This window comes from Lissotriton helveticus, chromosome 11, assembly GCF_964261635.1.
Source record: "Lissotriton helveticus chromosome 11, aLisHel1.1, whole genome shotgun sequence".
NCBI lineage: Eukaryota > Metazoa > Chordata > Amphibia > Caudata > Salamandridae > Lissotriton > Lissotriton helveticus.
The window spans coordinates 1,041,614,590-1,041,641,935 of record NC_136072.1 but is presented as its reverse complement, the minus strand read 5'-3'; the positions used below and the strand labels follow the sequence as shown (position 1 = coordinate 1,041,641,935).

The following is a 27,346-nucleotide window of genomic DNA, read 5'->3' as shown; positions in this document are numbered from 1 at the left end:
AGTGTGAAGCTGACAGCGTCCTTTGACCAGAGGTCGAAGTGCGCTGGATCTATTGGGACTGACCTCAAGCTTTTCGATTTTTAGTTAGCCTACGTTTTATTTAAAAAAAAAAAATACTTTTTCTGCCGGTCTTGGCTTGCCTCTGGGGGTAAGAGAAGTGTGTGATTGAGGGGGGATTCTTCTTTACTGTGAAACCAAGGGAGGCGCACCGAGTTAAAGAAGAGGTGGGCAAGCCACTGAAGGCAATGTTGGAGCCAGGCTCAAGCGTGAAGCCTGGCTCATCTGGAGGTCCTTTTGAACCCTTGAGCATAAAGCAAGACACATTTATATGTGGCTTCTGCCTACCAACGTTTTAGCCTCATGTCCCAAGAATGAAAGACAAATTGTTAATGTCTGATGTACTCAGTCGTTCAATGTCGTACCAGAAAATATGGTATTGATTGCAGCTTCCTTGGTTGTGGGATCCTAAGCAAATATTTTATTCCACTTAGCCTCTTTTTTTTATTTTTCTACATTGCCACATATAAGAGCACTTTCAAATACATTCGTTAAGGACGAGCACTGTACAAAAACCTCTTTTGTGTTTGAGCCAATAGACCATAATGTTGTTCCATGTAGAATAAAAATCTTTGCCACATAAAAGGTCACATAACTGAATTGTCTTTCATTTATTAATGACATTGTTGCCCGGGCTGGAGAGCATGAATGTTTCTAAGTTCTTGTTTAAAAACTATCACTTTTAATAAATGCCTCTCTAGGAAGAGATCTAATCTGATGCACTAAAGTGAACATCTTGAGCATGTTAGAGAAATACACTTTTTATTGTAAGAGTTTTTCATATTTTTACATGCTATTTGTTGCACGATTTACTTGCCAAATATTTTCGTGTCCAAGAGCCAAACCAGACACTTAACTCTGCTCTCCTTGATCATTTGTTGCCTCTGCCACCTTTGGCCAGGATGGGCTTTAATTTGTTGGTACAATTGAAGCTTTTTGATGTAAAAGATTTATTCTTTTTGAGAGGTACTGCAAGGGTGTTACCAACTTCTGTAGTGCGGGCTTTTAGCGGACACCTATTAAAAAAGGTTTGCACTAGGTAAAATTTAATTGGACGCTACTAAAAATATACCATAAACTGTAATGTAATGCAATTTTAAAATAATGACGGACATATTCACCGTGCTTGGTGCTGGCCAGGGCCTCGTACCACTGAACATATACGTCCCTATTGCACACTGCACTAACCAGAATTAAAGTGTGTGGCTCATCCTTGAAGCTGCTCTGGCCAAGAGCGAATCGGACCACCACTTCACCCACTGGATTGCTCTCGGAGGTTATCGGACGTTGGATCGCGCTCCGGGCATAGGGAGCACTGCTTATATCGAAGAGGGCAGAGGCTTGGATGCTCTGGGCGGCCCCCGACGACCCGCAAAACAAAATCGCAAGACCCCCCTGCGGAGTCTGCAGACGGGAGATCAGTAAGCCCTGGGAGCCTCCCTGTTACGGAGGTGTGGAGGCCCCGGATGACCCGCAAACTGATCCCTAACCCCAAGGGACGGGACCCCGGGCTCCCTGGTACTGGAGTGCCAAGCCCCTAGTTTACACGGCCCGCGACGGTAGGACTTCGACCGTGATCTCAGCGACGGACGCCCGAAGCCAGCAGAAGGAGGAGGCGCTGAGCCTGCCTATCGGGTGCTGTGGCGGTGGTTCGCCGGACCCCCCCAGACAACGACGGAGCCCCTGGACAGTGGCGGTTGGGCTGTGGTGCTGGGGCAGAGGTCTGGGCGGCAGGCTGGCCGGATCGCGGCTTCAGCAACCTGCGGGAAAGCCACAGTGCGAACCCACGCGGAGCAAAGTCACCTCACGACCCCTCCCCCGCAGGAAATGAACTGAAACAGCACAAAACAACGCTGATAGCACGTCCATCGGCTATCATGTTTTAATGTTTTAATGGTGTCTACAACTGAAAAAGGAAGGAATTTACACGCAGACAACGTGAGCAAAAGGGACAGGATGAAGCCGGCAGAGCAATCGCCTCACACAAAAATGCCCACAGGACTATGGCAAGGTATCGTGTTTCCTGCTCCGCTTTGCATATTTAATTTGTATCACTTTTTTAATCTGATGTACACGATTTTTTATTTCTGAGACCCTTCTGCCCAAAATAGCTGGGGCCATAAAATTTGTAGCTTTTACTTGCCTCCATTTCTCTGAAACCCTCTCAAAACCAGTTCTACTGCCCAAAATGGCTGGGGTCATAAACCTGCAACATCAAATCGCCAGACCCTCACACAGCTAATTTAAAAACACTGCCTTCCCCCTGGTTCGCCAAAATAGACATAGGACTTCCCTCTACCCACCCAGTTAGATAGAAACAGGACATCCTCGACCTGCCCCTTTTGAGCTTATGAAACTGGCCCACATCCCTGATCTCATTACATAACAACAAACAAAGGACTTCTATACTCTTTTCTATCCCTCTAACTTGGCGGCCATCTTAGACTAGTCAATCCTCATCACTTTATCATGCCTAAAGAAGCGGCCATCTTAGGCTAGTCTAAATCCCTACTCCTCCATACCCACTTCCTAACTTTTCCACCCACACCTCCTCGCACTCACCATTGCTCTTTTCCTACATCTACCCACACATCCCCCCTCACCTACCTCTCCCCCTACTTCCAACATGGAACCCACGGACAAACACACATATAAAATTAATAACCCCCCCCCTCCCCCCGAGCTCTCCAAAAAAACGCAAAACGGTTTAAACACAACTTCTTGAAGTCCCACCCTGAAACCCCCTTTGTAGACACCTACTTCTCTCTTAACAATGGAGCCAAGAGCACCAACATCATCCTATACACTATACGCAGAGCACAATGGAGAGAAGCATTCCTCACCCTACTCACCGTCTCGACCACTAGGAAAACTGCCTATGGCGTAACACTTTCAACCACACCATCCCAACTCTACCCAGCTAGAGCAACCATCACCATCTACAACAACGGCACCATCTTAATTCAATCCACAGCCAGAAACCTTGACCTATTTGACAACCTGTTCCCCACTTTCAAAGAACACATCTCCAACTCTCAGATCCCACACCTTCTGGCCTCCAATCCCAACGACCTTGACTCCACAGCACCTCCTAACACTAACACGCACCTCCTCCCTCCCCCCAGTACTCTACTCTATCACCCTCCGGCTACAGACACTTCACACTCCTCAACCTCAGACGCCGATCCCACCTCCTCTATCAACCCCCACCCCCTCTACCCCACCCCCACATAACCCGCCCCTCACACCTCCGACTAGCTTCTCAGAACAGCCCTCCTCCCCTAACTGCACCCCACACAACATGACTCTCTCCCGTCCCATCTCCCCCCCACATTTTGCACTCCCGCCACGCCTAGCCTTCACTCCCCCCTCTACCTCTCACCTCCCACTCTCAGTCCCCACTATCCCACCTTCACCCCCCAACACCCAGCCTCCACACCTCCCCCATCTGCCCTTCCCCTCTTTTCACTGGTTCCCTGCCCAATTACGCCAACACCCACACTAATCCTTTCACTCCCCTCCCCCACAACCTCCCTACCCACCCGAACACCAACCCTCGCACTAACACCTCCAACACCCTCACTAACACCGCCACTCCACCTCCACTCCCCCCCCTACTCCAGTAACCTATACACCTGTTCACCTCCAGTGCCCTCCCCCAACTCCGTACCCAACCCCACGCTGGACATGATTATGGCCACCCTCCTCCAAGTGAAAGAAGAACTCCACACCGTCAAAGAGTTACTCCTCACACACCCCAGACACCCCCTTCCCACCACCACCTCTCCACCTAACAACATATCCCCCTCACATCCTACTCACCCCACCACACAACACTCCCCACACTGGACCTCTATCCCCTCTCGCAATACCACCAATCGCCCCCGACGCACTACCAATACGCTTTCAGACCACGACATACACACCCTCCTCCACACATACGTCCCGGTTCCCCAAATTCACTTAGCCACCACACACCTGTCCATCCCAACGATTCTCTCTAACCCCCTCAGGCACCCCACGCAAAACAACAGAGGCTCCGTCCCCAACAACCTCACAAATGTACCCCTCACTCTAGAACCCTCCTCCACCCTCTGCACCCCCAGACTCAAATGCATACTTCTCAACTGCAGATCGGCCCAAAGACACTCCGCGGGGGTCGCTGATCTCATCATTACTCTGGAACTTGATCTAGCCATTCTGACTGAAACATGGTTAACTGAATCTTCTACACCTATCATGGATATCCTAGTCCCCACTTGACAGGTCCAGCAAGACAGGCGGTGGAATCGCATGTATTTACAGAAGCAACCTTTCAGTTAATAAAGTCACCGCCCCCTCTCTTACCTCCAGTGAATACTTCTGCCTTGATGTCATCAGCGAAAGCAAACCAGTATGCTCACTACACATCCTTTACCACCCACCTGGGGACAATCTCACCTTCTCCCAACAACTCATGGACACAATTTCAACCAACTCAGGACGACAAAACACTCAAATTTTCCTTGGCGACTACAATCTCCATTGGAATGATCGCAGTGACACAGTGGTAAATAGCCTCAAAAACTTCCTCAACGCTCTTGATCTCACCCAAATATGCAATAGTCCGACCCATGACAAAGGCTCTATCCTCGACTTATCATCTCCAAAGAGGACTCTATTCAACTTGAGTCAATACAACCCTGTGACTGGTCAGATCATCATATTGTCACATTCTTCATCAATGAAAAAGTTAAACTTAACCCAGTTCAATCCTCCAAGCCCAAAGTTTGGAAAAGAGACCTGAAGAAACTCAATCCAAACTCCTTACCCCCTAACAGCGGCAATCTCCTACTTCCCCCTACCGGCGCTACGGACGTTCAATTCTTGACTAACCACTATCTCAATGCTATGACCTCAATAATCAATGAGGCTGCACCCATGCAACTGAAAAGAGTCTCCACTAAGATCTCCAACCCATGGTACGACAGGAGTCTCAATGAAGATAGACGGGCCATGCGAATGGCAGAGCGCACCTGGAGATCAGCTCCCTCTGCACTGCACCTAAAAACTCTGAAGAAAAAGAGAAACGCCTACTTCAGGAAAATAAAACGCTCAAAAACAGATTTCTTCAGCCTCCAGCTCGACCAAGCAAAAAACCGTCCGAGAAAACTGTTTGAGCTAATCAGAACACAATCCAAGGAACAACCCCAATCACTCAGCACTATGGGCGAGACACCTTCCTGTGAAGACTTCTCTGCTTTCTTTTACCAAAAAACTGACAACATAAGGAGCGATCTCCTCAATGACGCAAGCCTCTACTCCGAACCCCACCACATAGCATCCACTGAACCAAAGAGCAATGCTACATGGTCATCCTTTGGCACCTACTCTGAAGAAGAAATTGGCAGACTGCTCAGCACCTTGAAACCATCCAATCACCTCACTGACGCCCTTCCTGCCAACGCTGTAAAAGACTTTACCCCTTTGCTCCTCCCACTCTGGACTAAAATTATTAACAGCTCGCTTCTACAAGGAACCATCCCTAACTCCCTCAAAGTTGGACAAGTCACACCTTTACTAAAGAAACCAACAGCAGATCCCACTGATCTAAACAATTACCGTCCTATTACCAATATTCCCACTCTCGCCAAACTGTTGGAAAAATGCGTACAACTACAACTGACTAAACACATAGATCAGTTTGATCTCCTGAACCCTCATCAATCAGGCTTCCGAGCAGGACACAGTACCGAAACTGCTATGACTCACATAATCGACGACTCCCTCCAAATCTTAGATCAAAACGATACCTGCCTCCTCATCCTTCTTGATCTCTCTTCAGCATTCGACACCGTTAAACATGAGAACTTACTCGAACTATTAAACACAAGAATGGGCCTATCTGGGACTGTTCTCAAGTGGTTCACTTCCTTTCTACACAACCGGTCCCAGAGATTCAAGAGCAACAACCTGATGTCCTCTCCAGTACCTGTATCGTTAGGCGTCCCCCAAGGATCCTCCCTTTCCCCAACATTGTTCAACCTAGTTATGGAACCTCTCACCACCTTGTTACAAGCATCCAATGTACACTTTCACATGTACGCCGACGACACCCAACTATATCTCAAATTACAATCCCCCAAGGACATTATGCTCCTGAACTCAACGATCAGAGACACCCAATCCTGGCTTGCCGATAATCACCTCAAACTCAATGCTCTGAAGACTGAGTTCCTCCTGATCTCCCCTCCCGCAAAAATCTCTACCACCCAAACTTGGCTTAAGCACCTAACTGCACTCAATGTCCAACCTACCATCGTAGACTCAGCAAAATCTTTAGCGATACAAAAGGGGATGATGGACGGAGCGTTTGAGCAAATCAAACACTCACCCCCAGTCAACTGATCTGGGTTTAATCCATCACCATTCTTTAGCCCACTCAGCCACCCCATTTCAGACATGGCTATATGCAAATCAGTCTGACCCTGTGCCTCATGGGAACAGTCCAGCCCGAACTGCCAAGCCATGTCTTCCATGGACCGGAAACAAGCATCCAGGGACCGGTTTCGGATTCATAATACTCATCAGCCAGGCTATTTTGAATCCAGTGGCCAAGTAAGCAAGGGACTCACGTCTGAGCATACCCTGCCACACTTAGGGCGAACAAAGCGATACTTTGCTCACTTTGCCACTGGATTCAAGCAAGCCGGGCTGAAGACGGCTGGAATGGCAGAAACCGGTCCTCGGAAGCTTGTTTCCGGTACAGGGAAGGCATGGCTTGGCAGTTCGGGCTGGACTGCTCCCATGAGGCACAGGGTCAGACTAATTTGCATATAGCCATGTCTGAACTGGGGTGGCAGAGTGGGCTAAAGAACGGTGATGGATTAAACCCAGATCTTTTGACTGGGTGTGAGTGTTTGATTGGTTCAGATGCTCCGCCCATCACCACCCCCTTTTGTACCGCTTTTGGCCGCCATAAGTGTGGCAGGGTATGCTCAGACGTGAGTCCCTTGCTCACTTTGCCACTGGATTCAAGCAAGCCGGGCTGAAGACGGCTGGAATGCCAGAAACTGGTCCTCGGAAGCTTGTTTCCGGTCCAGGGAAGGCATGGCTTGGCAGTGTGGGCTGGACTGTTCCCATGAGGCACAGGGTCAGACTGATTTGCATATAGCCATGTCTGAACTGGGGTGGCTGAGTGGGCTAAAGAACGGTGATGGATTAAAACCAGATCTTTTGACTGGGTGTGAGTGTTTGATTGGTTCAGATGCTCCGTCAATCACCACCCCCTTTTGTACAGCAAAATCTTTAGGCATAACACTTGACGCCAATCTCAACATGCAGCAGCATATCAGCAAAGCAACCAAAGGAGCGAACTTCCAAATCCATACCTTGCGGAAACTTAAACCCTTCCTCCCAGCCAAAGACTTCCAAACTGCAGTACAATCCCTAGTCATCCCTCGCATAGAATACGGCAACATCGCCCTCTGCGGACTCCCCCTAACTACAACTGCACCCCTAAGAGCTTCTCTGAACGCTGCAGCGAGACTCATCACTGGTTCAAAAAAACACTCGCATATTTCCCCTGACTTTAAATCCCTGAACTGGCTGCCTTTTTAAGCCAGAATACATCTGAAAATCGCCTGCATGACGCACAAGGCTGTACACCTGAACTCACCCGGCTACCTCACGCAGAAGCTGACAATTTCTGGCGGCTCTAGAACCACTAGAAGAACAAACAATCTTCTGCTGAAGCCTCGAAGATTCCGGAAGGAAAAAACTTATAAACGCTCCTTCTCAGGAATGGCACCCAGGATCTGGAACTCACTCCCTCGTGAAACCAGGCTCATCTCCTCCAACAAACTTTTTAAGAAAGAAGTAAACGCTATCCTCATGGCTAAATACACATGATCTATTATTCTGGATTTTTTAAGACTCTGCACCGATCAGTACTACCTGTTTGATCCCTTTGCTCATTTGTATTACTTGTATTATTGACTTACCTGATTGTATATACTCCCCCTTTTTGTACTCTTTGTACTATTGACTTCCTGTTTGACTATGCACCTTGTACCTACCCTACCTCAATTATTACCTACTATTATGCTATGCCCAAAAGCATGCTAGGCTCTCACCTGTTTTTACCCCTTGTCTATGTAAAGCGCTCTGATATCTGCAAAGATCTTGTTCGCGCTATATAAAACTTTCAAAATAAAAATTAAAAAAATACGCACAGAGGGCTCAAGTGATTGCATTAACCAATTGAACTTTCATGATGTAAAAGAGCGCAATTTTCATTTAAGGTGTGTGAGTTATATTTTATATGCACTTACCTGAAGGTGAAAGGGCAACAACAGTTACAGAATATTTTGTCCTTTAAACTACATCCTAGATCCCATCCCCACTGTGCTCGGGATCCCAGTTCTCATAAAGTGTTTGATGCTCTTCAATCACAGCCTTTAACATGTGGTGGTTGACAGAGAAGGCTTATGAATGATCCGTGACTTTAAACCTTGGAGACGAGACACTGCTCGAGCAGTAAAGCCAGGCCTGCGCTGTAGGACTTTAGCAGGGGTAAGGCCACTGATGACCCTGCTCCCCTGTCTGACCAGTGGGCTTTGCCTGGCTGCCCCAGTCTCGCCATTCTGACCTGCAAGGCAGGCTTCAACAAGTTGATATAGGCAGTGGCAGCCCTTGCCACTGCTCATTCACTACAATTCCTGTAATTACGGACAAAAGGTGTCCGAAAGAGCAGGGCTTTAAGTGAGGCTGGTCAATCCAGCTCTCAGACTCGGTAGTAAGTTAGAAAATAGACTTAAATCGGGTCCCCATCGGGCCCTATGTTCATGTTCTTAACTTGCAAACACACTGCTTGGTTTCCGAACAATGAATGTAAAGAAAATGTTAAATTAATCCATGTCCGCAATTTAGTTCCTGTTTATATTTCACCTGATAACACTCTCAGGGCATTCAAGATCAAGTAAGCTATTGCAGGACTTGTGTTTCTGTATTTTTTTGTTTTTGTGTAGCATATTGCTCCTGTATAGTGCATAGTTTGTACTGAATCGCCTCCAGGTGTTTAGAAGAGGCCATAATTGAGAGCGCTGGCGTGGAGGCTGGAGGCAGAGCGAGTTTTTTACACTGTCTGTCAGTGGGTCAAAAAAGGTGTTCAGATTACATAGTCCTCCAATATGGGGGGGGCTCGCTTCCTTGGTAAAGGACTCCATTCCCTTCAGGGCAAAGACCAGACTTATCTTCTTGTTACACCACATCTTAGCAGAGAACGTCTTGCAAACGGCAGTTCTGTGAATTATCAGGAGAGAGCAGGAAGTAAATGAGGCCATCTTCAAATTGTTCTAGGCCCACTGGGCTAACTGACTTTACAAACAGTTTTGTTCACATTGCTAGGTATTTGAACCATAATAAATACAAAAGCTCAAATGGTGTGAGAACCAATGTCACTTGGAGTTTCAACACCAGAGAGGAAGGGGTAGCAGGGAAGAAGCCTTTATGCTCTGCATCTGAGCGAGTTTGAAATGATTAGACACCACTCCAAGTGGGGTAAAGATAAATTAAAAATTCTTGCCTTTTAATGTTGTGTGTTCAAAGTTGCTTCCTGTTGATTTGTAGAAGTTTGTTGAAGGTTTTCTTCAGAAAGAAAAGAGCTCTGGAGATTCCCTTTTCACTCGATGTGCAGTCGATAATCTAAGCCAGGATTCTCCAACAAGTAGCTGTTGAGCTATCATTAGCTCTCCAGCTACCTTTAAATAGCTCTTCTGTGTGCAGCCCAGCCGACTACGTTAGAAGCTTTTGATTTGTTCAATTAATGTGTACGCCTGCATTTGAGCTGGAAATGTTTGTATTTTCAAAGCTTCTAAGCTGATCTGATCTTTGAAGAAAATTGGTTGACTTTCCAAAATATGTTTAAAACTGATAATTCAAAGATAAATATGCGGCACTGGAGACTACTAATATTACTACCTTGGTTCGAGAGGCATTGCAGCTATGACTGTCATGTAGAGGCATTCAAATCTAAAACACTTACTGCTGTGAAACCTGCCTGGTGCTCTAAGGTGATCACTGTTAGTAATCTCGTACGGGGTGGCCACTATTGTATTAGTGACCACATCAGAAAAAATTACAATACTAATATTAGTAGACCCAACTCTAAAATGGTAGTCAAAAATCTTTAGCGAAGGATTGCAGCAGGCTGTGGCTGATGATAGCTCCACTACGCATCATAGCAGTTGGACAGGGTCCTGTTGAAGCTGTTGACTTTTGCTGAAAACATTCAGGGGGGGGGGTTTGAAATTTGCACCCAGAGAAGATCCCTCAGTTAGTGAATATTTCTACATTTGGACCTGTATTTTTGGAGCTTTCTTCCAGAAGGGCAAGGTTGCCAGCTATAGCTGAAAAGGGCTCGACGAAGCTGGATACTGTCCCATGAGAGCCAGCTGAAAAGTATTTGCTACTGCAGAAAAGCTCAGAGCAGGAGAAACCTGAATCTTTGGCCCAGCTGTAACGCACATTCATTAGATTGGCTTTGTCAAGTTTCTTCCAGTCCTCCGCAGGGCTTAAAAGCCAAAACGTTTCTAAGTCTCAGGTTTTCAGGGATGATAGGCAGAGTTCAGTTTGACAACACTAAAGGGTCCAAGACCTTGGGTGCCATTACTTGAGTCAAGATGCACTCCAGCTGAAGCCAAAGCAGGGCACGGGGCAGGTCCAGTTGGCACTGGTCAGCTGGGCAGTTGCTGAAAAGCGTCATGCACATTGTTGTGTTCCTGTAGCTTGAACAGGAGGTCCGCTTTATCATCCGTGGAATCCACTTCCTTGTCCCGGGTACAAAAGGGAGGCGGTTCAGTTGTTTGTGGCTCTTCTTGGTTCACAGAGCGCAGGTTCAGTCCTCTTCTGATTCTTCCACAGATCCAGTAGTATTTTGCAGGAGTTACTGTGGGTGCCACATTTATACCTGGCACCAGTTTGTGGATGGGGCTGATTCTTGGCTCATTCTTAACTAATAGGGTAAATGATCCCAGTGGTAATCCTACCCCCTTTTGCAGCATTTCCCATGGGCCCTACAGCAAACAATCCCACAGTGCCCCTCTCTGCCTAAATCCAAGATGGTGAAATGCTTCTAGTCTTGTGCAGAATCTGTGTTCCCAAGCAGCCCCTCTTCTGTGGTCCCTCCTAATCCGTATTGGGGGCAGGCCCCTCCCCACTGTGATTGGAGCCTGACTGAGGGGGGGGACAAAGAAAGGATCTGTCTGTGCAGGTATCATCGGCCTGTGACAGGGGAGGCCCCTTTTGAAATAATTAAGTTCCTGGGCACGGCCTAAATGGGTATTCTGCAAGAGGATCAGAAACATCTCCCCACACCCAACCCTTTGTCTTCTAATCTTGGAGCAGTTTTCACACCAAATTCATAGTTAAGCCCTCAGAGGGCTGCGGCGGGAGGCTAACGCAACTTAGTCTCCAGAAGCTTTAGGCAGGGAAAAGTAACTTTCTAGAAGTGCCTTTTTGCTAATATTTATTAACAATCAGACTTCACCAGTGAACTGGGTTTTTATAAATATTTCAAAGAGTCTAAGAACGAAATCTGTAGCTATTTCCACACTGTCATCCAAGTGTTTTCCTTTGGGACAAACAGCCTTGCTGCAGTGAAAAATTGTATTCGGGGACTTTTTACTGTAAAGGCGTGTTTGACATGAAATTTGTATATGTCCTATTTTTAAATACCATGTGCCCTGCCTTATGAGCAATAAGGCCTGCTTAAAGGTGGCATATTAATACTTAAAAGGAAGGTTTAAATTGCTTAGTAGGCCTTAAGCCATGTTTTCACTGTAGTGGATGGCACAATGGGTGCTGGTGTCCACTAGTAACATTTAACTTACAGACCCTGGGTACACTTTGTACCATATACTTGTGACTTCTAGATACATTTTATATTCCAATCGGGTGTATAACAATTTTATCATATTGAAAGCAGTAGCATAGGCACTTTACCTCTGGTTAGCCGGGGTAAAGTGCACAGATTTCTACAGCCAGCAAAAGCAGTTAAAGCACAAATCTGGGGTTACACAACACACAAGATGGTCATTTCCTACATAGACCAATTTCAGTTGCACTGGAAATACTATAGTTGCCTCATTGCAATTGTCCATCGGGCTCTTTCTGACCTCCATTAGTGCACGCTTTCTGATGCGGGTGTCTGGGCACACATCTAAAAAGAGCAGCATCTGAACGTTGCATAGAACTACAATCTTAGTTTGCAAGGCTGCTTGCAGTATCTTCTCTTCTTTCTGCAGAAACCACCATGACCATCACTGTGCTGCCTCCGGTCTTGCTATCTTTTCTTGCCCCTGCAGACAGTCTGAATTCCCGGCAAACCTTCACTGGACATCTCAAACCTGAGTTCCATAAGGCTCTCTGCACCATTTTCAGCACCTTCAAATAATACTCAGAGGGGACTCCCACCCAGCACCTTGAGCTGGGCTTCCCACCTCAGGTTGCCCAATAAGGCACACTGTTCTAGTTTCTTCAGGTTCGGTTTTTAAACATAGTAGTTTTACATGAGTTATCGTGGTATCTGGCTCTTGCCTTTTCAAGTTGGGCAGTTTGGCCACTGATGTCTACTCGCATTCCAAATCGTGACTTTTCAAGCTCACCATTTTTTCTTTCACATATTTAACCAGCTTTCCAATTCTCACCATTTTGAAGCATATGCTTTCACTTAATGCCATATATAAAATGTAGTAAGCCATGTTTTCCTTTTCATAACTCTGATTTTGGGTGTTTCAGTACTCTAACTGCAGTTTGTGGTGTAAAGAGATCCTTTTTTATCTTTGTTAGCCAAATTACAAATTATATAGACTGCATCACCTCTTTACTAGTTAAACCTATTATTTAGAGGGTGGGGGGGCTCTCCACTAACCGAACTCTTCCATGCCCACTTTACTTATCAGAGTCCACAAAGAAGCAGGGAATCCGCCTCGAGCAAACGAGCTGCAATGGTGTGCGTTGGAGCCAGTAAATTCTCCGCCATGGCCTCTTCCTCGGTCATCCTCATCTCTGGTGGCACTTTTTAGTTCATGTCCTGGTTCACCATGGCTTTCTCCTCTGTTCTCTTCGCTCCACATCAAGCTTGTGGAGTCACCTGAACCCTGCCTGATCTTGGAGGAGCGAGACCTGACCAGCAGATGGAAGGCCCTAGCAGGCCTCAGGGCCCCAACATGGAAGCAAGAACTAGAACAAGCATTTTCAATGCAATGGTTTCGACTTTGGAAAAGTTGGAGCTATTGGCATTGTAAATGTCAAAATTTGAATTTGTGTTTGTTTTGAGAATAGCAAAATAGATGGCATTGTCATTTACATTGCCATTAGCTTAATCTCTTGCAAATCTGAGACTTATGGTACCCTACGGATGAGCTCAGCAGACAGCAATAGACTTGTTGTAGGTGTAATGTTACTTTACCATATATCTGGATGCAATGACAGAAACAGCAAAATACAAGTCTGGCGGCACACTATGCTAAGCACAGATTTTTTCACCTATGTGGTTTTAGGCCACGCCCTTAATTACATTGACCACGCCCCTTTGAGAGACCCCCCCCCCCCCCCTCCCAGTTTTTTCATCCCACTTAAAGCCCTGGCCAGGCCCATCCAGACTGCTGTTTAAAGAAGGTGCCAGGCCCCTCCTGTCTGTGCTTAGTTAAAGAAGGGTTCAGGTCTGCCTCGAAGCATTAAACAAAATCAGTGAAAATGGAATCTGTGTTGAACACACTGAAGCGTGTGATGGGCAGGAGGCATATACCACAGTCAGTAGTGCTACTACAATAAACAAGTGTAAAGGCTAGTGATTCCCCTGATAATCTCACTGTGCAAGGGGGAAAGGCAGCACGAACTGTGCGAGATAGGAAGGGAGCGTGGGATAGTGAGGGAAAAGCAAATAAAATCCTACCTAGGACAAAGGGGACGTGCCATGGGGTAATGGAAGATAAATAAAGGGACTGAAAGGACATCGAGACCTCTGTGCCCCGTGATTTGAGGATCACCCGTCGTCTCAGATTTTTCAGCAGAGAGCAGTAATACTCCTAAGTGTTGTTTCTAAACGGAGATCCCGAACAGGTACTCCGTCAGGGGCCACTTGGCTGGGATCGCAGGCAGATCCTGTTTCAGCAGCGTAGCAAGGGGGTGTGTGGTCCGCCCCAGGCGGTAGGTGTTTTGGCAGCGGCCTCTCTCCCCCCCTTACATTCGACCGCCGCAGGCGACAAACGCAGGGGCCGTGACGGGCGCCTAAGGCCTAGCTACGCCACTGTCCTGTTGAGGGCAGGCCCGGGCTCCCAGAAGCGGCGTTTCCTGTTCTGCCGGCTCAGGAAAGCCGTAGCCCCGAGCCACATTCACCGCATTCTTCGCGGAGTTTCCACACGCTGCCTTCGGAGAGGAGGCAGTGGAACACTTGCTTGGGACTGCCTGCCTGTCGGGGAGGGAAAGAGAACTGAGAAGTGAGGGCGGCGGAGGCAATGGCGTAAGGAGCCTCGGGGAGAGACCATGCTGGAAAACTGAGGCAGCGTAACACTTGCTTGGGACTGCCTGCCTGTCGGGGAGGGAAAGAGAACCGAGAAGTGAGGGCGGCGGAGGCAATGGCGTAAGGAGCCTCAGGGAGAGACCATGCTGGAAAACGACAAAAGCGAAGTCTCATACAAAACAGAGCGAGAGAAAATAGTGCTATATGGGGGAAAACAGAAATGAAAGGGAGAAAGACGGGTGAGGGGATGGGGGGAGGGGGCGAGACAGATAGCAGAAGGAAAAGAAAAACAGTGCGAAGTGAGACCGAATTAAAGAATGCACTCACCTGGTTCCTCTGGCCGCGGAATGGCCAAAACAAACCTCGAGGAGCAAAAAAAATAAACCCCGCCCACCGCCGCACTGACGAGACAAAAGGGTCCGGATGAGAAAAACATCCCAGGAACGCCCACGAGTCGCCTCGCAGGATGACGGACGCCTCTGTTTGCCAATGGCTAGCGTCCATTTATGGAGCTAGCCAATGGGAAACAGAGGCGGTGCCGAACATCCATACTGTTGACAAAAGTTTTCGCCCTGGGCGGAGCACTTCGTGCTCTCGCCAGGTCGAAACCTAAAAATGTCCACATTGCGAAAATAGAATGTTGCTCAGAAATGCTAAACGGGGAATAGGCAGGCTGGAGAGGGCGCAGGCATGGGGTGCACTGGTGGATGACATGAAGAACGAGGAACAGGAATCCGCATCGAGCACCCCCGGGAATCACCCCGAGCTGAAAGCCCTGGTAGCCCGGACCACGGGAGGTGACAGCAACAGTAAAATGGGGAACAGTGCCGTAGTGAGCCTAAAAGCCTGAAGAGCGGAGCAAAGCTCAACATGCCTGACAAAAGCTGAGGGTAACCCAGGCCACACACATGGTGAGGTGCATTGATTTCCTAGTTGACCGCAGTGCTGGGTGGGAGGGGGGGCTGTTGGGGACTTTGGGAGGGGAAGAACATAAGAGCCATCCAAGATGACCATACACTTCTAAGGTTGAGATTCTTAGGCAGACATGAAGAATAGCAATGCATACAAACAACTATATAAAGTGATGTAAACTGGACAGCAAAGAAATGACCTCTGTAAGACAATTACTACGATGAGAATAAAATATGTATATAATGTCTGGGATGAAAAGCAAATGCCAATAAAATACGTTAGTCTTTTCTGTTTTGAAGGTCACTTTGTTTTCTTCCTTTCATACGTGTGTATGTACTATTTCCTTCCTGCAACCTGTTTGCAGAAACCAGATATGGAAGCGTGTGCTGCTGGAAGAAAAAGTTGTGGCATTGTTTAAAAGTTAATCCAGCAAATATTATTTTCCCGACATTCTTTTCTCTGCCCTATTGGTTTATGGATCTCTTTCACACCCATCTGTTTCATGTTTAGTGCTTCTGTTAGTTGGTGATTCTAGAGGATTTCACCCACATCGTTTGCTTGCATTATCAACAGTTGTCTCATTTAGTGATGATAAATGTTGATACCTACAGCAGGGGATACACATGTCTCCTATAGGACAGCAGTTGGTTCTTTGCAATAAACGTTTGTTTTTACTCTTGCTGATCTGAGTCTTTAATTTGGACTCTGTGTCTCAACTTTCCAGCTCCTTTTGGGTTGTTTCAACTCTTCTCTTTTAAATGTAGGATTTTGTATTTTCTTTTGGTGTCCCTTCTCTCTGCTTTTGTTTTGCCCTCTCTACTGGTTCTTTGTGCTGCCCGAGACACGTTTTTCTCTTTTCTTTACATGTGGCTCATGCACACTGTCAACATGTCTGTATTTTTCCCTGTCCCTACTTGCCCCCGCCACATATGGCTGCTTCTTCGTGTCATTATTTCCAGCGTCTTCTCCCCCACAGTCTCAGGCATGAGCTTCAGGTCAGCATGCTCTCATAGTAGTAAGATAGCTGCTCCAGGTCTAGGCCAGCAAATTAAATGGATGCATTATTTGTTCCTGTCACTATTCTTGCTGTACCCTCTGCTGCCTCAGTTACTTGCGATGCCACCTATGTGCAATCAGCAAGCAAATCCTTGCCTTGTCTGATCTGTTCTTTGTTCTAACCATAATACAAGATCTCACACCTGGATCTCCTGACTCTTGCCTTCGCCTCTTCTGATCTCTTGGAATGCTGAGTATTTTCGTACTCTTCCAATCCTGCTGCCACCTGATACACGAAGTGCCGATCCTGCTTTATGTGCCTTTTGGCTAACCCTGGGCGTAGTTGCGTTATGCGTAGTGCCCTTCGCACTACGCGAACTGCGTAGTTCACGATGAATGCACAGTGCCGGATTCTTATCCGCACTGTGTAATCATTGAAAATGGCACCTCGCACAGTGCGAGCTGTAGTTTTCTGCCGCTCGAGTGGATTTTTAGGTCTCGCTGAACCAACGCGCATGCGAGATTATAGTGGGCAAAACAGCTCTTGAAACCAGCGAGGATTGTCCCCAATGCATGTGAGTTACTCAAGCGCGACGCTTCCCCAGCGTGCGCTTGAGCTCACTTCTTAATCACACCCCATATGGTGTTCCCTCCCACTCGCTCGCACATCAAAGGCTGTTGCTCCCCCGCCACCCACCACCAAACACAGGCTGCCTATGGAACTCTCCTCCCACCCCTGCTGCCAGGTTAAGGAGTTCATCTGCGACCCGGTTCAGTCTCTTCCGCTTCCCTTGCAGTATGGACGATGCATTTTTCCGTAGGGTGCCCTCACTTCCACCACTTAAAACAGGCTGCCTGGTTAATGCACCCCCCTTCCCCGCTGCCAGGTTAAGGAGACTGCCCCTTCATCATCAGCCTCTCCCAGGGATCACCTCTTCAGCTGCAACAGCCACGGTGATCAGCCGCTTTGAAGCCACTGCTGCAATGGTAATTAACCCCTGGGATTCCGGAAGACTCCATAGGTTTTTGTGATCATTTCATGCCCTGCACCTAATCTCTCCCTGCGCCTATCTAAATGGATGCAGCTGTGTGTCTTGTTAACTTTGAAGACACTTTAACATAATTTAGCTTGGCGCAGAGCTCTTTCATGAGCGCCGCACATAATCTTTTCGTTTCTATGTGTGCGCATTTACTTTCCCTTGCACCCCCCACCCCTCATTATCGTTTTGTCCTGTGCAGCCAGGCGCTGCTTCTTGGTGTGAACTACCAACAGCCAGAGGGAGCCAGCATGCAGTGCTATTTAGTTTTAACATCAACATTCCATTCCAGAGGGACATGGAGAGATTAAGTGATTTGGCAAGCAATACAGTATTTTATGCCTCCCTCCAAGAAGTGAACCTTATTTGCCAGCTTCAAGGGCTGCCGCTCATGCCACATCCTCTCCCCTCAAGTAGAATATAGAAGATGGCTGGCACTCCTTTGGAACACACAAGTAAAATGCTGTCATTGATATTTTCCGTTTGTAAGAGACGAAAAAACGAGACCGCTAAATCATTTCAGCAGAGAAAAACCAGATACTGTGACATCTTTAGGAACGGATTAGGAACTTATTTTCTGTGCAAAGTGAAGAACATGCCCTTCCAACCCAGCGAAGCCCTTCCATCCCCAATCTCACCACTCTCCACTCTGTCCCCTCCCACCACTCTCCCCTCTCACTACTCTCCTCTCTCACCACTATCCCCTCACCACTATCTCCTCTCTCCTCTCACCACTCTCCCCTCTCTCCCCTCCTCTCGCCCCTCTCCCCTCCTCTCTCCCCTCTCCCCTCTCTCCTCCTCACTCCCCTCACTCTCCCCCTCACTCCCCTCACTCTCCCCTCTCTAGCTCTCCCCTCTTCTCCTCTCTAGCTCTCCCCTCTTCTCCTCACTCTCCCCTCTCCTCACTCTCCCCTCTCCTCACTCTCCCCTCTCCTCACTCTCCCCTCTCTTCATTTTTTTTTTTTTTTTTATTTAAGCCATTTTCTAAAGCGCGCTGCAACCCTACGGGCATCCTGGCGCTATGAAAGTGCAGCTAAATGAGCATCATGGGGCAGGATGGAGGAAGTGAGCAATTTACTCTTGGGGCAGTTAGACTTTGGGAAAGAGCCATGTCTTTACCTTTTTGCGGAAAGGCATCAGTTCACTTGTTTTCCTTATTGCAATAGGGAGGCTGTTCCAAAGATGGGCTGCCGCTATACTAAAAGCTCTGCCACCGTGAGTAGCTTTCCTGATCCTAGGAATGCTAATAAGATTAGTGGATGAGGAGCGGAGGGTCCGTGTGGGCTAATACCATTTGAATTTGTTTTGTAGAGGTTTAGGACCCAACCCATGTGCTGCCTTAAAGACGGTACAAAGAGACTTGAAGAGGATCCTCTGATGCACGGGCAGCCAGTGTAGCTCAGCCAGTGCTAGAGTGGTGGAGGATCGTCGTCCTCGAGAAAGTGCCATTTTTGCTGCCGCCACCTGGATGCTCTGGAGTCTGGAGATCAAATATACCGGAGATTCCAGTAGTAGAGCGTTACAGTAATCCAGGCGGCTAAGACTAGTGCTCCTGACTACGGTAGCTCTGATCTGTGCTGGAAGTAAAGGCAGCAGCTTTCAAAGGCCCCGCATTAGAGCGAAGCAGCTGCTCACCTGTTTGTTGACGTTAGTCTCCAGACTCAGGTTGTCATTAAAGCTGACCCCCAAATTCCGCACTGTTTTTACTGGTATCAGTGGCTCACCTGAATCTAGAGGCCAAAAGTCAACAGGCAGGTTTCTGGCGATTCTTCCCACTTTACAATGCATTATCTCAGTTTTGCCACTGTTGAACTGTAGTGAATTACTTTTTAGCCAAGTTGCCATTTCCAACATGCAGGTGTGGAATGTCTCCAGTGATTCTGCATGGGCACCATCAAAAGAAATCATCAGCTGCGTGTCATCCGCATAGTTGATCACGCTAATGCCGTGAGCCTTGATGATGCCCATCAGGGGTTGCATGTAGACATTAAAAAGGATCGGACTAATCGCAGACCACTGTGGGACCCCATGTGGAACTGTAGCAAACTCAGACTGGTATGGAGGGAGTGCCACTGCCTGCCATCTATCTGTCAAGTAAGAGCTCTCCTCACTCTCCCCTCTCCTCACTATCCCCTCTCCTCACTATCCCCTCTCCTCACTATCCCCTCTCCTCACTATCCCCCTCTCCTCATTATCCCCCTCTCCTCACTATCCCCCTCTCCTCACTATCCTGACTGCCCCCACTCACTTCTCTCACCACTCTATCCTCTCTCATTACTCCCCCCTCTCCTCACTCTCCCCTCACTCTCCCCTCTCCTCTCTCTCCTGACTCTCCCCTCCCCTCAGTCTCTCCACTCTCCCCTCTCCCCTCCCCTTTATCCCCTCCCCTCCCCTCTCCTCACTCTCCCCTCTCCTCACTCTCCCCTCTCCTCACTCTCCCCTCTCCTCACTCTCCCCTCTCCTCACTCTCCCCTCTCCTCACTCTCCCCTCTCCTCACTCTCCCCTCTCCTCACTCTCCCCTCTCCTCACTCTCCCCTCTCCTCACTCTCCCCTCTCTCCCCTCTCCTCACTCTCCCCTCTCTCCCCTCTCCTCACTCTCACCACTCTCCCATCCCTCTCTCACCTCCCTCTCTCACCTCCCTCTCACTTCAATCTCCCCTCTCCTCACTATCCTCACTCTCCCCACCCTATCCTCTCTCTCCACTCTCTCCACTCTCTCCTCTCTCTCCACTCTCTCCTCTCTCTCCTCTCTCTCCACTCTCTCCACTCTCTCCTCTCTCTCCACTCTCTCCACTCTCTCCTCTCTCTCCACTCTCTCCTCTCTCTCCTCTCTCTCCTCTCTCTCCTCTCTCTCCTCTCTCTCCTCTCTCTCCTCTCTCTCCACTCTCTCCTCTCTCTCCACTCTCTCCTCTCTCTCCACTCTTCCCCTATTTCTGTCTCACTCTCTCCTGCCCCTTCACTGTCTTGGCCTCGCTACTCTTCCTCTATTTCTGTCTCACTCTCTCCTGCCCCTTCACTGTCTTGGCCTCTCCACTCTTCCTCGATTTCCGTCTCACTCTATCGCCCTCACTCTATCTAGCTATCGCCCTCACTCTATCTAGCTATCGCCCTCACTCTATCTATCTATTGCCCTCACTCTATCTATCTATTGCCCTCACTCTATCTATCGCACTCACTCTATCGCCCTCACTCAGCACCACCACTCAGGGGCACCACAGCATCAATCTGTGCAACCATTCAACAACAACTGGTTCAAATATGTTCTCTCAATGTCTCAAACTTTATTACAAATGTCACAAAAAGATATTAATATTTCACTTCTGTTCTTGCATTTTTGTCACAATAAAATACACTTAACACAATCTTCACAAAAGTTATTTACAAAAGTTAAAGCTATTGCTATCATAAATTACAATAACTTTTATTTAAGTATTAATTATTTAAAAAAATTAAAAGCCATTGTTATTTGTAATAGCAATACATCTAAGTCACGTAAAATACAACACATATGTAAATGACAAAGCTATTAATTTTGCTATTTTCAAAACCAACACAGAAATAAAAAGTCATTTACAATACCAATAGATCAAAATTTCCTAATGCGAGACCTATTGCATTGCAAATGCTTGTTACTCGAGCTGCAGCTTTCTCAATGCGGACTGGTAGTTTCTCATCGCGAGCGTTGAGAATCTCGCCGGGAGGTTTATTTTCCTCGTTCACGATCGCCAACTTGATGTTGCGGATCGCGAACGAAGGAAAAGACTCGCCGGGATGTCATTTTGCTTGCAAAAAATGGCCACTACGCTACGCGATTTTGCACTGTGCTACGTGCAATTTGCGTAGCGTGAAGTAGCACAAACTACGCAAACTCAGTGAGCGTAGCGTAGTTGGCCGCCAGGGCCGGACTGAGAACGAAAACCGGCCCTGGCAAAGTGCTCGGCCGGCCCCCTGGGGGTGCGACCGAGCTCTATGCCGGGGGCGGTTTTCGGCCGTTTTTGTAACGGGGCCGATTTTGCAGCTAAAACCGGCCCCCACCCTTGTGGCCCACCGGGGGATTGCCCGGTGCCCGCAACGGCCAGTCCGGGCCTGTTGGCCGCCCAGGGTTACTTTTGGCCAGGATTTCATAGACCGGAAAATTAAATTTATATGTACTGCCTTAATGGTAAATAAAATCTGTGCAGTAGGATGCAACACACAATATCTAAATTATTTGGTTAAATTCATATTCTCTATCATCATGCAAATGCCTTCCTACTTTGTCGATTTAGCATTATAAAAAGTTCATAAAAATTACATCCATTATCTGAGCTCCTGAGCAAATCAAGTGCAAGGCTTCTTTAGTCGAGCCACCTCCCTGGTTGTTCCAATATCACAAGAAGGGATCTACGTGTCCTATTGCTCTGGAAAACATTACAAATTTCTGCCGATTAGTGCTCTGAGGCTTGTTGACCTTCCAAATGTCCGAGTGAAGCTCAAAATGACTACTCTGTGTTCTGTTAGGAGACGCTGTATTGTGATCAGCTTTTCCCTCCTGGTAACTATTGTCATGTTAATCATCTTGTTCTTTTACATGCTTGTATCAGCTATCAATTAATCATTTACTTGCATTTAAAGCTGTTGATTAAGCTACTCTAGTATCTCGTAATTTCTTACGCGGGCCCTATATCACCACCTCTGTTGCAATCGACTACTAATCATTTGCAGTGAGCCAAGAAATGAAGGCTAACTTGTATTTTAAATAACTGTCAATTCGCTATCGACTCTTTTTTTTATTTTATTTTTTATTATTTTGGGTCATTTGAGACTTTTATTGGGTAGTGTGAAAACTTGTGGCGATATGGAGAGAGTACAGAAAGTAATAGCCTGATTCTCAATTTTTTCTGTGAGGTGTGTCTTACTTTCAGCGCACACCTGATTTGCTCCTGGATTTCCCAAAGTAACTCACACTTACTCATCAAAGAAATATTTGTAAGTCTGCCCATTGTGATGTTTTGTAACAAGTAATCTTTTTCAGGTGTATCTTGGTCAGCCAGATTTATTTAGACACAGTATTCTGGACCAACCAAAGGGGGGTCAAGTTATAGAATAAAATGGCTACTTTGCACACCGTTATTTGTATTTTGAGTTCATTGAATTTGCCCCTGGCATTTTTAATGAGCCCTCCCTAGGAGCTCATGTTTTTGAGTGTTATAGATGTGCTAATTAACAATGAACTACAGCAACTTTCATTGTTTTTCCTCTTGTTTGTCACTTTTAGTATTGATGTCAATTAACTGCTAGAAATAGAACATTAAGTATCATTGACTTGGTAGAGTGGTAGAAAAATCTATAACAGCTTCTTGTCTTTCTTCGATTTCAGATTTCAGCGCAAGAACATTTTCTCAGTACTTGATCCTTAAGCAATAGTTTTCACTTTGTGGATAAGAAAGATGGGGATTTCATGCTCTCGCCGTGAGCTTGAAATTTTGTATTTCATGCCCCTTTTCTCTTCCTCCTTCTGAATACTTTGCCTTTTTTGTTTTGAGTTTTTTAGTGTATTCACTGCATAAATTATGAATGATTGGTATTCAATCCCGCCTAGGACTGTACATTTATTTATTCCAAATAAATATACCTTTTGAAAATGTAATTTTAAAATGACTTTTATATGTTCCCCTTTATGCAGTACATAATGTTTGCAAATGTCTTTTTCCCCCATGTCTTTCTTGTTGGTGTAGTTTTGGAAAGGATTTTTGTCACTGTTGGTTGCGATGGACTATTTGTTAATGCAATTCTTGGTTATTAAATAAAATATTTTTTCAGCAGTTTTGATAATGCACAAGTTGAAGCTCAATTTCAGCTAAATCCAATAAAGTTGTGTATATTTTGTCTGATTTGTCAAACCTGTTTCTCTAAGTACTCATCAGTGGCTGACTCTTTAGTGTCCAAAGGTTTAATAAAGCATGACTATATCTTGACCACCAGAATACCATTTAAGTGGCATATAATCTGTTCTGCCTTAAATTGCTTCAGTGCAGGAGGTAAAAGCACACCTAGCCATGTTAAAAGCTTGCACAGTGCACGTCAAATGTCATGAGTCCTCCAGGATACTTTCCGAGAGAGAGCTGAAATGTCTTGTGTATTCACTCCTAAAATAAGGAACACCTTGCCACTGACTTTTCAGCTACAATGCTCCAACTAACATTTTTTTAAACTTTTGGAATGCTTATTTGCAACAACAAAAGACCTTTGTCCTTTCAACTTCTAGTCTTGGTGTTCAGATTGGTACTTGGATGCAATGTGTTTTCCTCAGTACAATGCACCCACTGTCATCTTGCACCTGGTATCCAAAAGAAATAATATACAATTAAGTCCAGTGTTGTATGGTTTAAAGAATTAAAGAATCCTTCTCTGTGCTGACAAAACTATTAATACAAAGGTAATAGGTTTGTAGAATGCTGATAAAGGGATTTAAGCAAGTTATTAATGAGAAATAGACCTGATTGCAGCACCACTGCATAGGAGAAGCAGATTTAAACACGGTTGTCTTAGCTCTTCAGAAATGTTATGGGGTATTCTTTAATCAAGACTGAAGTCTAAGCCAGAAGTATGTTTTCATTTGTTTCATATCTATGCTGAAACGCCAAAGAAGTGGAGATCCTGGAAAAAAGTGCAGGAGTTGATCAGAATCCAGTTATCATGAATACAGGACCTATTTAAATAACTTCCATTTTCATCATATGCTTGCCTGCAAACGCTTTTATTACTTTTTAATTTGAAGTGTGGAAATTAGACTCATAAATTCCTATCCAGGCTGACATTTGTTGTATGTTCTGGTTGCTGCCATGATAATATGGGCTCTTACAGTGGAGGTTATTGTTTCTTGTTGGGGACTTTGTTGCCACACTTACAAGCATGAACTAAAAATTGGCAATCAAGTGCATAAAAACCCATATTTGAAGACGCTTAGTGATGGAATTATCAAGCCAGAGTCGTGCTGGTTTGCTGCAAACCGGCCCGAGATTGCTCAGAGACTGGAGAAGGGAAGTGGCCTTCATCCCAGCATATCATTGTATCTTTCCAAGACAAAGGCTTTGATAGAAAATAGCTAAACAGCTATTTATTACAGAGAAAGGTATTCTGTGTGATCCAGCGTAAAAAATCTCTATTTATAGGCTTGCTATTTTCTGCTTTTGGTCAATTTTAGCATAGCACGTATAAGTACCTACAGAGTGTTAGGAATGTGCTAACCATGTTAAGAAATGTCATATTATTTTCGCTGGCCAGGTCCTGCATTGTTGCAATTGCTTTTGCATTCTGTGTGGTTCCCATTCGTATTTTATGCACAAGACTTGGGTTTTCAGAAATAAACATTGCACAGTCTATCCCATGGTACTTGGCACTATTTTGAGTGTGTTCATTTACAAAAGAGGGTTTGGTGTTCTGCTGTGTCCCTGAACTCATCTAGAGAGATTAATCATGACCAAAAAAACACCTCCTGCACAGTATAACTTAGTGTTGTGTATGGTTTGCAGTCCACCTGGATCTGTAATTCATGCTGATGCATTGAACAAAGTCCCTGTACCAGAGGGTTAGAAATCTGACCCCTGGGGCTCGGGTGGGGCACGCCAGATCGTTACAATTAGCACCCAACATGGGATGTGCTCAAATGATCTAGGTTCTTGTCCTTTTAAATGACACACTCAAAGAAACAATTATTACAATCATACAGAAATATGTTGTAATATTTGTCCCCAACGTCCCTTTAAATAGGAACCCACTGTTTTCTGAAGGTTTGTCCAAGGTTGGCTCGTAAAAGGGATTTCCCCATCTGTGGTTTCTGCATTTTGGATCTAATCTTCACACATATAAAGCTGCAGCCGTTCCTGTATATCAAGCCAGAGACGCCGCAGTTCCTGTTCAAGGGCATAAATTGGAATTGCCTACAATAATTTTTTTAACCTATACATCTGTGGGCTGTGACACATTAGGATCTTGAGTCGTCAAACTGTATTTCAAAACAAAAAAATGAGACTGAGGGTTCTGGTAAGGAAAACAACTAGACCAGATACTAAAAAGTAACAAGAGAAAAGACCTGGATGTCTGTCAACTCAGGTTTCCAGCTGCGGAAGTTACCATTTGAGGGGTTGTGATAAAATTAAACAAAAAAGTCTGATCAGTATTTTGCTAGCTGTTCTTCCGAGAATTGACAGTAAAAGGGTAAAGAGGACTGGATAGACCAAGTATCCCAGAAAAGACTAGTATACCAAGCATAAAGGTGAATCATGACATGAAGCTGACGTTCGTGTAAAGAAGGGAGAGAAAGATTCGGACGAAGACTGACGTTAAAAAGTAATTGCATTAGAGTAATTGGGACGCAATGAAGGTATTATAATGGTTGGAATGCTTGAATTATTAATCTAATCTTTCACTTCACTCATCTATCTATCCTTTTGTCCATCTACCCCCTTTCACTCACTCATCAATCCTTACATCCACCCTTTCGCTCATCCATCCATTCACCATTTCACTTATCAATTCATCCATCCATTCACTTACCCATCATCTACCCTTTCATTCATCCATCCTTTCACACACCCATCCACCAATTTACTCGCCCATCAGCTGCCCTTTCACTCATCTATTCACCCCTACATCCATCCATTTACCTGTTCTCTCATCCATACTTCCACTCATTCACTCATCCATCCTTTCTTTCATTATCTATCCATTCCCCCTTTCATTCATCCATTCTTCCTTTCAGTAATCCATCCAGCCATTCCTTCACTTATTTACTCACCCACCTTTTCACACTGAGCCTTTGTCTGCAGAGTTGCAGACAGAAAACTCCTATCAAGAACGAACTACAGCAAGGGGTGGGGTGGTGGAGAGTTCACTATGCCCCTGTACACAGGCAGACTGAAAACGTAGAAGTCATGAGTCACACATGATGCACCGTGCCAGGATGTGAGGTGACTGTGACATGGTGTTTCCAGGGCTTTAAGTGGTGTAAAAAAACTGGGGGGGTCTCTTCAAAGGGGGTGTTGGATGTAATTAAGAGCGTAGTTTAAAACACCTAGGCTAAAAATCTGCTCTTAGCATAGTGTTGCGCCTGATTGGTATTATGTTATTTCTGTCATTGCATCCAGATATATAATACAGCAAGTATCATTACACCAACAACAAGCCAGGACTATTGGCTTTGTCAATGGTTGCTAGTTCCTTAAAATAAAAAAGCAGCAACCATGGCTTTGTTGAATATAATATTGAAAATACTTCAGTTCTAAAATGACGAGACTTGTTGTACAGGCATCTTTAAATGAAGTGTTCTCTAACATTACAGCTTGGGCGTTTTACTTTTTATCTAACAGATTGCCCTTCTGTACACTGAGGCAGGAGGAGGCCGCCACATGCTATAACACCCCAGACTGCCCCAATGTCATTCTCTGTGTGGCAATCAGTGGCATACTGAATGACAATGGGCAGGAGGGGCTGCTCTTGTGCTCTAGGAGGAGTGCGAGGGGGCTCCATCAGCAGGGGTGAGGCCTCTCACAGGGGAGCAGCGCTGCTCCCTGTGATGGCCAAAATTACAGACAAGAGGCGTACGGAGGGTCTGTGAAATTTAAGGACGGTTGGTCACCCTAGACTGTGCGCGGCGCCCCTGGCACCTCATTACGGGCACCGGGGTGCCGCGGCGCACAGTTTGGGAACCACTGCAGTAGCCCATAGCAGACCTCAACAATCAAAGCTGCGTTCGCCAGCCTTCCAGCCACCTGTGCTTGTCCGGACTCCTACTTGCACACATGCCACACATCGGGGAAAACCAGATCTGGCAGGTGCGCCTTCTCCCACATCGCTCCT

The 27,346-nt window shown here is 46.2% G+C and overlaps 2 protein-coding genes across 2 annotated transcripts in view; one reads left to right on the top strand and one right to left on the bottom strand.

The window, feature by feature from the left end:
• Positions 1-23,374, top strand: part of LOC144792464 (ubiquitin-conjugating enzyme E2 G1-like) — a 59,098-nt gene extending 35,724 nt beyond the window's left edge. The window contains exon 6 of the mRNA XM_078667495.1: positions 22,866-23,374. The gene's annotated coding sequence lies outside the window, so the exon portion shown is untranslated. The remainder of the gene's footprint in view (positions 1-22,865) is intronic.
• Positions 1-27,346, bottom strand: part of ANAPC7 (anaphase promoting complex subunit 7) — a 250,367-nt gene that overhangs the window by 221,124 nt on the left and 1,897 nt on the right. The gene's annotated exons all lie outside the window — the stretch shown is intronic.